The sequence below is a fragment of the Gorilla gorilla genome, chromosome 13, assembly GCF_029281585.2.
Source record: "Gorilla gorilla gorilla isolate KB3781 chromosome 13, NHGRI_mGorGor1-v2.1_pri, whole genome shotgun sequence".
Classification (NCBI taxonomy): Eukaryota; Metazoa; Chordata; class Mammalia; order Primates; family Hominidae; genus Gorilla; species Gorilla gorilla.
The window spans coordinates 129,334,971-129,340,167 of record NC_073237.2 but is presented as its reverse complement, the minus strand read 5'-3'; the positions used below and the strand labels follow the sequence as shown (position 1 = coordinate 129,340,167).

The 5,197-nt window shown below is 46.6% G+C and overlaps 1 non-coding gene across 1 annotated transcript; it reads right to left on the bottom strand.

Moving 5' to 3' along the window:
- On the bottom strand, positions 1-62 carry LOC115935891 (U7 small nuclear RNA). The gene has a single exon (XR_004071484.1). It is a non-coding gene; the product is annotated as a U7 small nuclear RNA (small nuclear RNA).
- Positions 63-5,197: the final 5,135 nt, after the last annotated feature.

The window sequence follows — 5,197 nt, the reverse complement described above, 5'->3', positions numbered from 1 at the left end:
AGAGGCTTTTGGGCAAAAACCAGAAAGCCTGCTAGACAAATTCTAGAAGAACTGTAACACTAATCAGTCCCCTATTAATTGACATTTGGGTTGTCTCCAATATTCAACTTTTGCAGATAATGCCATAAGAAATATTTTTTTGGCCGGGTGCAGTGGCTCACACCTGTAATGCTAGCACTTTGGGAGGCTAAGGTGGCTGGATCACCTGAGATCAGGAGTTCGAGATCACGCCACTGCACTCCAGCCTGGATGACAGCAAGACTCCATCTCAAGGGAAAATAATAATAATAATAATAATAATAATAATAATAATAATAATTTTTTTGAGACGGAATCTGTCTCTGTCGCCCAGACTGGAATGCATCTGGCGTGATCTTAGCTCACTGCAACCTCCGCCTCCCAGGTTCAAGAGATTATTCTGCCTCCGCCTCCTGGGTAGCTGGGACTACAGGTGCGTGCCACAACACACCGCTAATTTTTGTATTTTTAGTAGAGATGGGGTTTCACCATGTTGGCCAGGCTGGTCTTGAACTCCTGACCTCATGATCTGCCCTCCTCAGCCTCCCAAAGTGCTGGGATTACAGGCGTGAGCCACCACACCCGACCAATAATATTTTTTTTGAAATGAAAGTTCTCATATATGTAATACTGAACCCAGCCTACTAGTGTACAACATGTAAACAAAGAGAAAAAATAGATTCCTTTTTTTTTTTTTTTTGAGATGGAGTCTCACTCTGTTGCCCAGGCTGGAGCGCAGTGGCGCCATATCAGCTCATTGCAACCTCTGTCTCCTGGGTTCAAGAGATTCTCCTGCCTCAGCCTCCCAATTAGCTGGGACTACAGGCCAGTGCCACCATGCCTGGCAATTTTTTTTTTTTTTTTTTTGTATTTTTAGTAGAGATGGGTTTTCACCACGTTGGCTAGGCTGGCCTCAAACTCCTGACCTCAAGTGATCCACCTGCCTTGGCCTCCCAAAGTAGTGGGATTACAGGTGTGAGCCATTGCGCCTTGTCAAAAATGTATTCCTAATAAAACATGTCGAACTGTCCAGATATGGTGACATTTTCAGCTTGATATGGTGATGATGGTGACCTTGATACAACATAATATGTGTGTCATCTCATGTGTAATTCCTTATAGACCCAGCTTGGTTCTTCTTCAATATCTCCTTTTGGAGTTGTACCTAATTTGATTACCAGTTTTCATCTGATTCCACTGGGAAATGGGATGATTTTGCTTTTGTTTCTTGGCCAGGAATCACTTAATCCTCAAAGTCTTGTGAGAAGACATGGCGAGAAGCAGAGTCAAACACACACCACGATAGCAGAGAAGGGAAGAGAGAGAGAAAAAAGAATCTTTTATGGGCCGGGAGAGGAGGCTCACACTTGTAATCCCACACTCTGGAAGGCTGAGGTGAGTGGATCACCTGAGGTCAGGAGTTTGAGACCAGCCTGGCTAACATGGTGAAACCCTGTCTCTACTAAAAATACAAATAATTAGCCAGGCATGGTGGCTCGCATCTGTGGCCCCAGCTACTTGGGAGGCTTAGCCACGAGAACTGCTTGAACTCAGGAGGTGGAGGTTGCAGTAAGCTGAGATGGTACCACTGTACTCCAGCCTGTGTGACAGAGTGAGATTCTGTCTCAAAAGAAAAAAAAAAAAAGAAAAAAATTCTGTATGCACATGTGTGTTTGTAGGGGTGTGTGTGTGTGTGTGTGTGTGTGTGTGTGTGTGTAGAGTGTAGGTGTGTAGGGAAGATGCATAGCAAAGAAAGAATGCACACATTATGGCCTTAGATATGGCCAAATTCCTGTCTAGAGAGGGTGTGCCGTTCTGTCCTCCCACTCCCAGAAGTGTAGATTTGTTCCCACAGCCTTGCCAGCAAGGTGGGTTGTCAAATTTGGGGAATTTTGGCCGGGTGCGGTGGCTCTCACCTGTAATCTCAGCACTTTGGGAGGCTGAGGCAGGCAGATCACGAGGTCAGGAGATCGAGACCATCCTGGCTAACATGGTGAAACCCTGTCTCTATTAAAAATACAAAAAATTGGCCAGGTGTGGTGGCGGGCACCTGTAGTCCCAGCTATTGGGGAGGCTGAGGCAGGAGGATGGCGTGAACCCGGGAGGCAGAGCTTGCAGTGAGCCAAGATTGCACCACTGCACTCCAGCCTGGGCGACAGAGCGAGACTCCGTCTCAAAAAAAAAAAAAAAAAAGAGAGAGGTATTTTGCCAATCTGATAGGACAGGAGGAAGAGCATCCCAGGGTAGTTTTAATTTGTGTTTCCTTTATGTTGAGTGAGGCTGTCTTTTCATACTTCTTAGGGTCACTTACATTTTTTCTGAAAACTTTCCATTCATACCTTTTTTCTATTGTTTTTTGTCAAATAATTGACTTTTCACAATTAAGACTGTGATATAATAGTTCTGTGTATATTAGAGAGGCCGCTTGTGATATAAGTTGCAAAAGTTTTCTCTCCGTCTATCATTTATCTTCTGACTTTGCTCTGCTTGCTTTCTTCTTACCATGGAAAAGGTTTTTGTTTTGTTTTGTTTTGCTTTGGTTTTTTGAGGTCGCCTAACTTATCGGTCTTCTATTGTTTCTGACTGTTTGGCCATTTTTAGAAAAGTTTTCTTCACTCCTGATTACACAGAATTCACTCATGTTTTCTTCTTGCACTCGTATGATTTCACTTTTGACACTTAAAGTTTATTCTGGTGTAGGGTGTGGAGAGGGATCTAACTTTATCTTTTTCCAAATGGTCACTGCATATGCTTCAGGGGAGGCACAGCTAAAATAAAACCTCTAGCTGTGAATGCTGCTGCTTGGGGGACTGAGAAATGGTCTCACGGTGACCATGAAACTCTTTAACATCCAACACGCTGCGGAGTGTGGCCCGGCACAATTTATTGCTGGGGGTGTGTAGAGGCGTGATCAGGGATTTGAGAGAGGAGGTGGCCTACCCAAGAAGACAAAACACCCAGAATTTTAAATTTTAATTGAGCCAGGCTCGGTGGCTCATGCTTGTAACCCTAATGTTTTGGGAGGCTGAGGTGGCAGGATCTCTTGAGACCAGGACTTCGAAACCAGCCTGGTAAACATAGTTAGGCCCAATCTCTAAAAGAAATAAAAATAAAAAAAGTATCCGGGTGTAGTGGTACATACCCATATTCCCAGCTCTTTGGGAGGCTGAGTTGGGAGGACCACTTGAGCCCAGGAGCTCGAGGCTGTAGTGAGCTATGATCGCACCACTGTACTCCAACCAGGGACAAAGCGAGATCCTGTCTCAATAAATACATAAATAAATAAAATTGGCAGGCATCAATGTCAAGATGAAGCCTTTGACAACATTCCACAGACAGCTCTTTCCTTCTTTCCTGAACTCACAAACTTCCAGGGGTTCTGCGTTGCCTACAGATATAGCCCAGGCTGCTTATTTAGCCCGGGGTCCTTCATACATGACTTTTCTTGCCTCCTATTCCCTACACCTGACCATTTATAAAGCAAGCAAGCCTTCTGTGGTCTTGCTTCCCTGCTTCTGCTCAAGCTGGGTCCTACTGTCGTAAAGCCCATCTGCTCCATCACCATTGATCAAATTCTTGATGAAACCAGAAGCAAAGTTCAAGTCTCACCCTCACCAGTAAGTTGCCCTCATCACTCTGATTTTGACGTCTTTCTCCTGCAGCACTTTGTAGGGTGGTTCTGGGCTGGACCTGGCCTTGAGCAGAGTAGGATCAGTCCTTCCCATGTCATCTGCTGGGTCCATGCTCCTTGCCAGCAGGTATAGGGGACTGAATTATCTCCTCATCCCAATTCATGTCTACCTGGAACCGCAGAACGTGACTTTATTTGGAAAGGGAGTCTTTGAAGATGTAGTTCGGTTCAGCTGAATTCACACTGGGTCGAGGTGGGCTTTAAATACAATGCCTGGGGTCTCATAAGAAGAGGAGCAAACACAGAGGGACACAGAGGAGAAGCCTGCATGAAGATGGAGGCAGAGACTGGGCTGATGCAGCCACAGCCAAGGAACACCAAGCATGGCCGGTGACCATCAGAAGCTCAGAAAGAGCCAGGGAACAGCTGCTCCCTCGGAACCTTCAGAGGGAACCAACCCTGCTGACTGACACCTTGGGTTTGGGACTTTTGGCCTCGAGAATTGTGAGAGAATAATCTTCTGTTGTTTTAAGCCACCCGGTTTGCAGTAACTTGTTATGGCAGCCCTGGGAAATGAATATAGCAGGCATCAACAGTAACAATATTTACTCAGTGCTCACACTGCGTGGGCACTCTGCTAGGTATTCACACGTGTCTCTCACTGGACTGTCCGTATTAATCTGTTCTCACGCTGCTGTGAAGAAATGCTGACACTGGGTAATTTATAAAGGAAAGCAGTTTAATTGACTCACAGTTCCTCAGGGCTGGGAGGGCCTCAGGAAACTTACAATGGCAGGAGGGGAAGCAAACATGTCCTTCTTCAAGTGGCGGCTGGAAGGAGAAGTGCCGAGCAAAGTGGGGAAAGCCCCTTATAAAACCATCAGGTCTCGTGAGAACTCACTCGCTATCCCGAGAACAGCATGGGAGAACCACCCCCATGACTCAGTAACCACCCCCATGACTCAGTTACCTCCCCCAGTTTCCCTCCCATGACACATGGGGATTATGGGAACTACCGTTCAAGATGAGATTTGGGTGGGGACACAGCCAAACCATGTCACTGTCCTAGGAACCTTCTGAGCTGGGAATTTAAGGTATTGGTGTCATCTCCATTTTACAGACGGAGAAACTGAGGCTTGGAGACTCACCCAGGACCACACAGCTTGTTTGCAGAGCCAGGATCCCAATAGGCCAGCCCTCTCTGTCCTCACCAGAGGGCCCGGCTCACACACTGCACACCCTCAGCTGCCATGGCCAGTTCTCCTGGTCTCTCATTTACCCTCTGAATGCCAACACTTCCCAAATCTTGGCCTCTGCCTTCAAGTCTAAACTCCAAATCCACCGGGCCTGTCTCTCTGGCATCTCAGTTGAGCTGGTCCCAAAGTGACATCAGCCCATGTTCTCTAGCCCAGTTCCTACCTCATGTCTCAGGGAATGGCACCACCCACACCCTAGCTAAAATCCTGAGTTCAACTTCTGACGTAGTTTGGATGTGTGTCCCTGCCCAAATCTCATGCTGACATGTAATCCCCAATATTGGAGGTGGGG